This window comes from Malus sylvestris, chromosome 17 (assembly GCF_916048215.2).
Source record: "Malus sylvestris chromosome 17, drMalSylv7.2, whole genome shotgun sequence".
NCBI classification, from domain to species: Eukaryota; Viridiplantae; Streptophyta; class Magnoliopsida; order Rosales; family Rosaceae; genus Malus; species Malus sylvestris.
In genome coordinates, this window is record NC_062276.1 from 6,666,543 (window position 1) to 6,678,250 (window position 11,708).

Here is an 11,708-nt window from a genome sequence, read left to right on the forward strand (position 1 = left end):
TCACCTTATCTTATTTATTTGGTTTTTCGGATGAGAGGTGAACCAATGAGGCATTGGATAGAGATCTGCTGGGGGGTGTGTGTTGTTAATTAGGTTCACGCTACTTGAAGTTGCAAGGCCTTGGGCTGTTCTAAAACAACAAAATTAGAGGGTAGAAAGTTGTGTAAGTGAAACTAAAATTGGAGTTTGAAAGCAACTAGCAATAGGGTCTTATGATATTTTGGAAGGTCTTAAATTCGGCTTGTATGAATCACGGGTTTGATAACTAATTATAGTTAATTCATTGTTATCCAAATATCATGCCTCTTTGGAATAGATATCAATGTTTCAAAAGACAAACCTTGTAATATGATACATAAAGAGAAGTCTACTTTTGGAGATGATATAATGGAGAAAAACTTACATCTACCAAGGATTATATTGTCACGTTTATGGTATTTGAATCAAGCATGCACGGTTATCTTAACTCACTTTCTATATAATGCATGATCAACTTGAAATATCAAATCTCAAATACAGAGAATTTTCTCCAATGTATGGAAACAATTCCCTAACTCCCATAAGTCAATAAAAACATGGGCCTACATGATTCGGGCTTTAAAAACACTGGGCTATAGATTTTGGACTCTGACCAAATGCTCCAAATCTGAATGGCCTTGTTTGGGTTGGTGTTCTACAAACTTTGTTCATACTCAAGTCAAAATCATCCCCTAAATCCCTCAATCCCAGACTCCAAAGAAGCTTTTAGCACATGCATTATAATCTTTGCACATAAAACTTCATTGAAACTTCATTGCCTTTGCTTTACATCCCTTGTTTTGTTCCCCAAATTCTTCATTTCACTCTTAGTGCTTGCCAAATTTTACTTTTCAACTTTGTTTACCAGGACCATATTTGCTCAACCTCGGTTTTGGTTCCGATTTTGTTCTCTGCTTTGCACATATGAACCCCACTCGGCTGCTATCTTTATATTATTTTACAGTATAATTTGGATCCGAAATTGTAATGTGGTACAAACTTACTCCATAAAGAAGCCAAGGTTAACATTTGTGTTCTCTTTTCATCATTTTACCTTGCACCCGTACATTTAAAAATGAAACTGTCCTCAGCTTTTTTGACTTGTAATGATAAGTCAGAGGCAATTAGTCTTCACTTAATAGAAGATAATTCGGATTTGACTCACATATACCGATAATAATACAAATTTACAATGAGTCCGATAATAAATTATTGTCCACTGTAGTTTATTGTTGGTGAGTTAATAGCTTATTATAAATGTATCTTTGTAAGTATTCTATCATTTCTTAAAAAATAAAACCCGTTTTTACTGAATATACAAAGTGAACTACAAGGCTGTTGCATATAACATACGTTTGGGCATCACCGGGCAGCCTTTCCTGGAAAATAAGCTAAAATACAAAATAAAATTGAAAAGGAATCCGAGGGCCAGGTTATGATTCATATGAATGTATTGAACAATGGTAATTACCAATTAGAACACTAGATGAGAATAATCACACTTTGCATGATCGTTTGCATGATCGTCCCGTATGGTTATGATAAGTAATCATGATCAAATAATCATTTGTAATTATTAAATTAATTATATGTGGACTAACATAACAAAGTTGAGATAATTAAGGGCCTACACTTTAAGAAAATTTGTTGTAAAGTAAAGCCACCACTTTAAAAGTTTGTGGAAAGGATGCATTGGTTCTTCTGAATTTTGATAGACTGAGAAACAAGGAACAAGAACATAAGGTTTAAATTTCAATTTGGGTTAGCGCTTGGATTTTTCAAATAAACAAGTATATCAAAAAGCTAAAGGAGGCATAAAAAGTTGGAGCATACCCAAAACTGTTTGTCCACATTTTTCAAATTATGGAAAAAGCTAAGCATTTTTTATGCCATGACACGTACATAGGTATCGTACTCGTTAACTTAAAACATTTTATTTATAAGCGAGAGAAATATTACTAAATTGATAAATTACTGAAGGGATCTAAACCTAAAACAGCGCACAAAATGGCAGATTGTTTTCTTTAAATATCAAAATTATGATTCCAAATTCCTCATTCAAATTTTCATCTTATTTATTTTGGTGCCACACTTGATCAATAGGTCCATATCGATCATGTATTATGCAAACAATTATACAAGAAATGCACACTCCTGCGGTTGTTTTTTATTTTTTATTTTATAAAAATAAATGCAAACGCATGTTGGTTGGTCAATGTCTTCGGGTTATATAATATCAGAAAAGAAAAAGCTTTCAGATTTGCAGACATGATCTTTCATTTTTCAGAAGAAAAAGAGGTGGGGTTTGAATTAGTCATGTCCCAAGTGTAACGTGTTCGTTCTTAGTAGGCCCACATGTTTTAAGTTATCCCGAAGCAATGGAAGGACTAATACTCACTACATCAAAAAAATTTCATTAATGAAAGATGTAAATTCATTGGAAAAATAGAAAAAAATACGTATGTTGGATGAAATGGTTGTTGCGCTAGGCCATTTACAACCCCGGTGTATTTTGGATGCTTGATAGCATTGCTGAACCGGCATGCATAGGTTCGAATTCTTTTATTCCATAGTATGAAAGCCGGATTGAGTTTGTCGAGCTCACAAGTTTATCTACACAAATGATTATGATAAGGTTTTTTTGGGTCAATCTAGAGTGTACATGATAGAGTGGTTTAAGTATAATAATAATGAATTAAGTACAATAATTGCATTAGGGATTGATTGTAGGAGAATTATATCCTTTTATTGTTGAGGAGAGTCGTACACTTTCGCCGACGGTTGATACGAGATTTTAGAAGTTTTATTATGACATTGACAAATGTAGCATTGTGATTGGTCACCTAGTTGGAGAGAAACTCTTGTGATTCGACAGAAGTGCCTCAACGCAAATCCTTCAGTGGGTCTCTAAAGATATGAAGTTGGACATTGCTCGTAGTTTTGAGGTTGTTAAAGTATGATACAAACAAAATAGGATTGTATATATAATTTAGTATGATGCATTTGCAATTATTTTTGTAAAGAAATTGAAAAGGAATATGTAAAAGGCCTTTTTTCCTTTGGAGCTGGGTTACCATTTAATATCGATCATTTCCGGTTCCACAAGATCTGGTTTTAGATTAGTTCCAGCCTTGCTATTCACAGCGAAGGGGAACACAATTTAATTGGGTCACAGACTCGTAAACCTAACCAATGCTGGCCTTGCAACTTGCAAGCATGTATACAACTAAAAGAGTTGTGGTTATAGATTCAAGTTTGAATTGTAGCTGGGTTTGCACTAGATCAAATGGATAACATGTGAAAAAGCGCAAGGAGAGAAGAGAAATTCTTGGATAAGGTTGTACAAGGAAACTATCTCACACTGAGACTATTGGGTCTAATGAAGAAATACAAGAGCAATCATCATACCAAGAAAGTTGTCTTATGCGACGGAGTGAACTTGCTTGTCTCGGAAGTATATATTCATTTGTTTTTCAATCTCTTCTTGCTCTTATGAGACAAAAGAATACGTGATGAGAGACAAAAGGAACAAGGGGATATATTTGCATTCCAAGACAATTTTTTATTTGATTTTATTTTGTATGCGACAACCTTAACATAGAATTTTTTTGAGTAATTTTAGAGCCAATGAATGATGAACATGTTTAATTGACAACCAAATTGCTCTAATTCATGTCCATCCAAAACTCACTATTAAATAATGACAACGATCAATGATATTTTATGTAATGTACCATCATTTAAAAAAAATTATGCTAATCGTGTCTTCAACATCATATTGAGACAACTACATAAGGAGTTTAAGTAATAGACAAGTTTGGTAAAAGCCTAATCTTATGCCATGATTTGGGTTTTTAGGAAGAAATCTTAAATCCCCACTTATATAAGTTTTAAGTAGGGTTGTTTCCATATTTGCCAAAATTGTCATTGCCAACCTTACCTTGGTGGTTAGCTTAATTAGCCCCATCTCCTTTCCCTTTCCCTTTCCCTCTCTCCCATTTAAATCATCATATTTGCTACCTATCCATAGCGGAGCGAGTAGGGTTTGTGCCCTATGCGTCTAGAGCCGGACTCAACCACCTCATACAATACAACTAGTGACAAGCCTGCGGTATTAGGCTTGACATTTAAATCATGGGGTATGATATTCATACATCATTTTTTACTTCTCACATACTCTTTTAAATTTCGGTTGTTGGATCGGATGGATTGAAGAAGATCAAATGATAGAAATTAATAATGAGTGTGTGAGAAGCAAAAATAGGTATGTGGATAGCATACCCCTAAATCATAACATGATAAACTTGATCTTTGTAACAAAATAAAGTGGGAGGAAGGAGAAAAGGAAAGGGAAGGTGGACCGGGAAATCTTAGCACGGACGAAGGTGAGTGCGTGTGTAGGGTTTGTAGTAGATGGGAAGAACAGAAGGAGAAAGTGAGGGAGGAAGAAGAGAGTATGTAGATTTTTATGTTCAAAAATATATGTCTTTCGTATGTATTAAGAGTTAACAACTAACTCATATATATGAGTAGTAAAGAACCGGTTACAACCACCCATCCCTATACAAAACTCTTGGGACAACACAAAGATAAAAAACTGAGAGGACTTATAATACTAACAGCTCCATAACCTTCTCCATGCTGCCCGTGCTTGTCTTTGTCGAAGACCACACATGATGTGGAGATAGAAAGCTGACAGAACAAGAATATATGCTGCCCGTGCTGCATGTGCTTGAGTTTATTATACAATATTCAATGTCCATACTTCTTGGTTCCAACACCCCCCCTCAAGCTGGATCAAGGGGATTTATTGAGCCAAGCTTGCCCAGAAGACGATGAAACTGAGCAGATGGTAGTGCTTTGGTGAATAAGTCAGCCAATTGATCATAACTACGAGTGAACACAGTGTGAATGACCTGAGATTGAACCTGAGATCGAACAAAATGACAATCCACCTCTATATGCTTCGTTCTTTCATGAAAGACAGGATTAGCAGCAATGTGCATGGCTGCTTGATTGTCACACATAAGTGGTATGGAGTTGGAACAATGAAACCCTAGATCAGATAGAAGACCTTTGAGCCAAATAAGCTCACATGCAGTGGCTGCCATTGCACGATACTCAGCTTCTGCACTAGACCGAGCAATGACCTGTTGCTTCTTGCTTTTCCAAGTTACAATATTGCCTCCAACAAACGTGCAATAGCCTGTTGTGGACCTTCTATCAATGGCATTGCCTGCCCAATCAGCATCAGTGTAACCACTTATGCTTGTGGATTGGTTATTTTGCATGAGAATTCCCCGTCCAATGGACCCTTTAAGATAACGAAGGATCCGTTTGACAATGTTGAGATGATCAACGGTGGGAGAATGCATAAATTGACTAACTATGCCCACTGCATAGGTGATATCAGGACGAGTAATGGTGAGGTAAATTAACTTACCAACCAGTCTTTGATAATAACTCACATTATGAAGAGCTTCCCCATACATAGTAAGCTTGAGCTTGCTGTCAATTGGAGAGGTTGCAGGTTTGCAATCAAGAAGATTTGTCTCCTTGAGAAGATCAGTTACATATTTTCTTTGATTTAGGAATAGTCCTTTGGATGAGGTAGCCATTTCTATGCCAAGAAAATACTTAAGCCTCCCAAGGTCTTTGATGGCAAAGGTCTCTTGTATAGATTGCTTTAAGGCTGCAATCTCAGTTTCACTTTCACCTGTGATTATGAGATCATCCACATAGATAAGAATCATCAATCTTCCTCGCATTCCTGTTCGAACAAATAGAGAGGAATCTGCATTGCTTCTAAGAAAACCAGCCCTTTCCAACACTGAGCTGAGCTTGGCGTACCAAGCTCTTGGAGATTGCTTTAAACCGTAAATAGCCTTGTGAAGTTTGCAGACCATACCATTTTGGGCTTGAATATAACCTGGTGGAGGTTGCATGTACACTTCCTCTTGTAATTCTCCATGTAGAAATGCATTTTTTACATCCATTTGATACAAGGACCAACCAGAATTAACTGCCACAGACAAGAGAACTCTGACAGTGTTCATCTTGGCTACTGGTGCAAAGGTTTCTTTGTAATCCACTCCAAAAGTTTGAGTGAATCCACGTGCAACGAGTCTGGCTTTGTGCCTTTCAATTGAGCCGTCAGCTTTGAATTTTACCTTGAAGATCCACCTGCTGCCAACAGCCTTTTTTCCAGGTGGTAAATGAACAAGACTCCAGGTTTTGTTGTCACTCAAGGCTTCTAATTCCTCTGACATTGCCTTCCTCCACTTAGATGATTGGTTTGCCTCCTGAAAGGTGCTAGGTTCAACATTATTTTCAACTTCAGTGAGAAATGCACTGTGAGACTTTGAGAAACAGTTGTAATTGAGAGTTTTAGTGTGAGGATGCCGTGAGGCATAAGTAACATAGTCCATCATCTTAGCTGGTGGCTGTCTTGTTCGAATGGGATATCTCCTAGCTTCTAGAAGTGGTGTTGTTGGTAGAGAAGGGCTTGGGTCTGTCTGAGCTTCACCTGTATGCTCACTGATAGATTGAGAGTGTAGTTGGCCCACACTTGGAATCAAGTCATCTTGAACTCCTTCAATGATTTGACCATTGTTGATGTGATCCTCTGCTAGTGTATCATGGTCAGTGACTCTTGGTAAGGGAAGCAAATCACTCAAGGTCTCATTCTCATTAATATAAGTCTCATTGCTTTTATAGTAGGGCATTGTTTCATCAAAACGAACATCCCTTGACACAATACATTTCTTTGTGATAGGGTCAACACATTTGTATCCCTTCTGAGTTGGTGAGTACCCAACAAAAATGCACTTCACTGCTCTAGCTTCCAATTTATCACGATGAGGTGCTTGCACATGGACAAAGCAGCTGCAACCAAACGTTTTAAGATGCGCCAAGTTGACTGCCCTATTGTTTAGAGTTTCATGTGGAGTTTTGAACCCCAATACTTTACTTGGAAGTCTATTAATTATATAGGTAGCAGTGAGAACAGCATGTGACCAATATCTTTTGGGAACATTCATATGCAGCATTAGAGATCGAGTTTTTTCAAGCAGATCTCTATTCTTCCTTTCTGAGACCCCATTTTGTTGGGGTGTCCCTACACAACTGGTTTGGTGAACAATCCCTTGTGAACTCAAGTACTGAATCATGTTATTGGACAGAAACTCAGTGCCATTATCTGACCTAAGCACCTTAATATTTGAGTTGTATTGAGTTTGTACAAGTTTATGGAAGTCTTTAAATATGCAGAAAACCTCACTTTTTGATTTCATAAGGTATAGAAAGGTAGTACGAGTGAAATCATCAACAAATATGACAAAATATTTGTAACCATCCATTGATTCAATTGTAGGTCCCCAAACATCCGTGTGTACTAACTCGAATGGTTTACATGTCTTAAAAACAGAAGTGACAAAAGGTAGTCTGACTGACTTTGAAAAATGACATGTTTCACACTCAAAGGGTGATTGACAAAAACCGGGAAACAATTTTGACAAAACAAGTTCAGATGGGTGAGCAAGTCTTTGGTGCCAAAGTTGTTGATGTTCAAAATACTTGGTTCCAGCTTGAAACGCTTTAGGCATGACTGAGTTTTTGCACAGGTAGTAGAGACCATTAAGGAAGAACCCTTCACCAATCACTTTCTTGGTGATGACATCCTGAAAAACGACGTTGTTTGGTGAGAAAATGACATGGCAGTTTAGGGAGCTTGTTATCTTTCCTACTGAAAGTAATTGAAAAGGAAATGAGGGAACATATAGGGCTAATGACTCATTATTGTTTGTGAGTATACTAGCTTTTCCCTTACCCAAAACTGACACATTTTTTCCATTTGCAACTGACACTAGTGAGGGGTTTTTGAATGCTTGAAAATTATGCAGATTTGAAAGTTTGTTTGTCATGTGATCAGTGGCACCTGAGTCAATTATCCAACAATCATATTCAGTGCTTGTTTGTAATGCAGTGGAGAAAGCATTGAGAATACCTGAAACCTCTCCTTGTTCTGCAGATTTGTTATTGGCAAGAAATCCTGCAAACTGCCCCAGCATGGCAGCATGTTCTCCATCCTCCTTTTGTAAGTTTGATGCAGTATTCCCATGATCCTTGGTTTGCAAGTACGCAACAAATTCTTTTATAAGTGTCACAGGACTTGTAGTGAAGTCCATGGATCCAAAAGAACCCCCAGAGGTGACGTTTGCTGCATGATGACTCTTGAAATGGCTTGTTTGTGAAGGTTTTGATGGAATCATCTTCCCATCTTTGGTAAATTTGGGCTTTAACTCGGGATGAAGGATCCAACACTTTTCTTCCACGTGACCAACACCATTACAGTAGGTACACTTGAGATGGGAATTCTTACCTTTGTATATTTTGTGGTTTGCAACATAGGCTAGAGCTTCAGTTGGCCTTGAGCTAGACTCACCATTCATGGCTTTCTTCCTAGCTTCTTCACGTTGGACAATACCACACACACTTTTGAATGTTGGCAGTTCTTGACTCATAAGTATATGGCTTCTGAGATCCTCGTACTCAGAACTTAAGCTTCCCAAGAGTTGGTATATCTTATCTTCCTCCCCTCTCTTTAGTAGCGTATTTGCATCTGTGGTGTGTGGAAGATACATATCCAGTTCATTCCACATGGTTTTGAGCCTGCCAAGGTGTTGTACAAAGGACTTCCCATTTTGTTGAATGCATGCAATGTCTTTCTTCAGTTGGAACACCCTTGCATAATTGTTTTGATTTCCATACATGTCCTTCACCGAGTTCCACAAATCTTGTGAGGACTCTGAGTAGCTAAAAATTTCTGCAACATGCTTCTCCATAGTATTGAGAAGTAAGGACATGACGAATTGATCTTTGCAGAGCCAAGTCTCATAGGTTGGTGAGGTGATATCAGGAGCTTCGATGCTTCCATTTATAAAACCAATTTTTCCTTTTCCTCCTAGAGCAAGTGAAACTGCACGAGACCAAGGTAGGTAGTTGAACTCATTCAGCAAGGCTGAACACAAACGCTGATTGGTGTTAACCTCAGTGTCTGAAAAATTTGAACAAGAATTACGGGAGGTTTTATCCTCAACATTTACTGAATCTTCTTCAGCCATGGCTCAAGGTTGAAGGAGAGAAGCAGCGGAAAGAAATGGCCAGAGACAGGTTAAAGAAAGACCCGCTCTGATACCATGTAGATTTTTATGTTCAAAAATATATGTCTTTCGTATGTATTAAGAGTTAACAACTAACTCATATATATGAGTAGTAAAGAACCGGTTACAACCACCCATCCCTATACAAAACTCTTGGGACAACACAAAGATAAAAAACTGAGAGGACTTATAATACTAACAGCTCCATAACCTTCTCCATGCTGCCCGTGCTTGTCTTTGTCGAAGACCACACATGATGTGGAGATAGAAAGCTGACAGAACAAGAATATATGCTGCCCGTGCTGCATGTGCTTGAGTTTATTATACAATATTCAATGTCCATACTTCTTGGTTCCAACAGAGTAGGATTCTCTCCCCTCTTTTTTTTTCTTTTCCTTCCCTCTCATCCTATCTAAACGGTCATAGTTAAACCACGTTAACATTTTATATTAATTTTTTTATAAAAAAAGAAAAACAAAATAGAGAAAGTAAGAAAAGAAAATGAAAATAGATAAAAAAAAGAGAAGAAAATCTTAATCCGAAGAAGAGTTGGGCAAGTTGGCAACTTTTGTTTAAGTTATTACTTTTAGAGTAAACTGCCGATTTGCCCCCTGAACTATCACCCAACTTTCGATTTGCCCCCTGAACTTTTTGATTAGAAAATTAAGGACTTAAACTAATTTTTTTGGCCAATTTCCCCCCTACCGTTAGTTTTTCATAAATTTCATCCAAATTAACGTTAACTCTTATCATGTGCAAACCACGTAACTCTCATTTGTAGACAAAAGCGTCATTTCACTAGACCTTCAGACAGAAAAGCTATAGAATCACACATATTTGCATAGGTTTATATTTTAGAAATCTAAGGTTTTCAATTATTTTAAAGAATGAAGTGACCAAACTACCCACACATGTTGTGCATATGCTTCCATTTAACAGAAATTTGGATGGAATGAATGAAAAATTAACAGCAGGGGCAAATTGGCCAAAAAAATTAGTTTAAGTCCTTAATTTTCCAATTAAAAAGTTCAGGGGCAAATCGAAAGTTGGGTGATAGTTCAGGGGACAAATCGGCAGTTTACTCTTACTTTTAAGGGTGAGACATTCGGCCACGTCTTGTGTCCCGAGTTTGAGTCAGTTTGGCGTGTACTTTTATGTCTTTTCATCAAGACTCAGTTTCAGGTTTCAAGCCTTCACACTCTTCACCCCAGAATACTGGCGCATAATATATATATGTATTCAATTTCTTGTTATATTTTCGTGTTTTTTCTACTGTTGGTAAACATGCTTATGAATTTGGTTGATAAAAATTAGCGTAATGCTAGAAAGAAAATTTAAAAACTAAATGATATGAAAATTAATGATTAAATTATTACTTCAAATTTGATAAATGTGCTTATTTATATTAGTGATACATCATTTAGTTTGCCAATTTTATTAACAAATTTAGTCTCCTAACATTAAAGATTAACCAAGACCAGGTCATGAAAACAATGCAATACGACATAATTTACATAATTTTCGAGACAAAACCGAACACAAAGCGGATATGATTTAGAAAATCAAGAACAACCAACAAAAGATAAAATTTTGAATTAGCCACCAAAATAACACTTACTGCTGCTGCAGATTAACCACAAATTGACATAACATAACAAAAACACCCTTAAAACAACTTGCATGTAGTGAATACAAAATTTAAATAGTTTGACTAAAATTTCCAATCGAAATCCAATTGAAGAGATACTAAGCTAAGAAAAATAAGCCGTACATAAGCACCCTTATGTTATTAGCATGTAGTTTTTATCATTTACATTTTGATTAACCATGTAACTACTTTTGACTTATTACAGTTTAATCTAAAAACAATGTTTCTTCTCCAATGATTTAGCTTAAAATGTTAAAGATTATTTAAGCTTATGTTAGTTTTTCTTTTCGGTAATTTTTATAAAATAAAATTTATGTAGATTAACCTAATTTATTTTTATGAACATTTTAACCTAAAAATATTTAGATTCTAATAAGTAATGTAAAATCACTAAACCTATTGACCAAAAAAAATAAAATCACTAAACCTACCCCAAAATAATTTTGGATTTAATTAATTTATAAACTAAAATAAAAAAGTAAGTTCGAATATGAACTGTTGGGCGCGTTAGCGCGCCGAGAGTAGGTTTGAGTTTGGCACGTCCACGCTCAGTGATGGGCCAAAAAATAGGTTTGGGCGGTTTATTGAGCTAAATATGCCCAAACTTGCTTTAGGCCCCGTAGTTAGAGATGATTTTGATGAGTTTATAACTTAAATTTTAGATTTTAACTCAATTATTAGAGTCGGTCTTACAAGCATAAAAATTTGAAGATCATTATTTCAGTGTATTTAGCCTTTTAGTTTGGATGAGGATCCTCTCTGGATTCTTTTGTGGAGATCTAGAGATCAATCAATCGTGTTCGTTCATCATATATAGTGTGATTATTTTTCATTAGATACTATATTTAATTTTAAATAGCTTCGGACCATACAATATATGA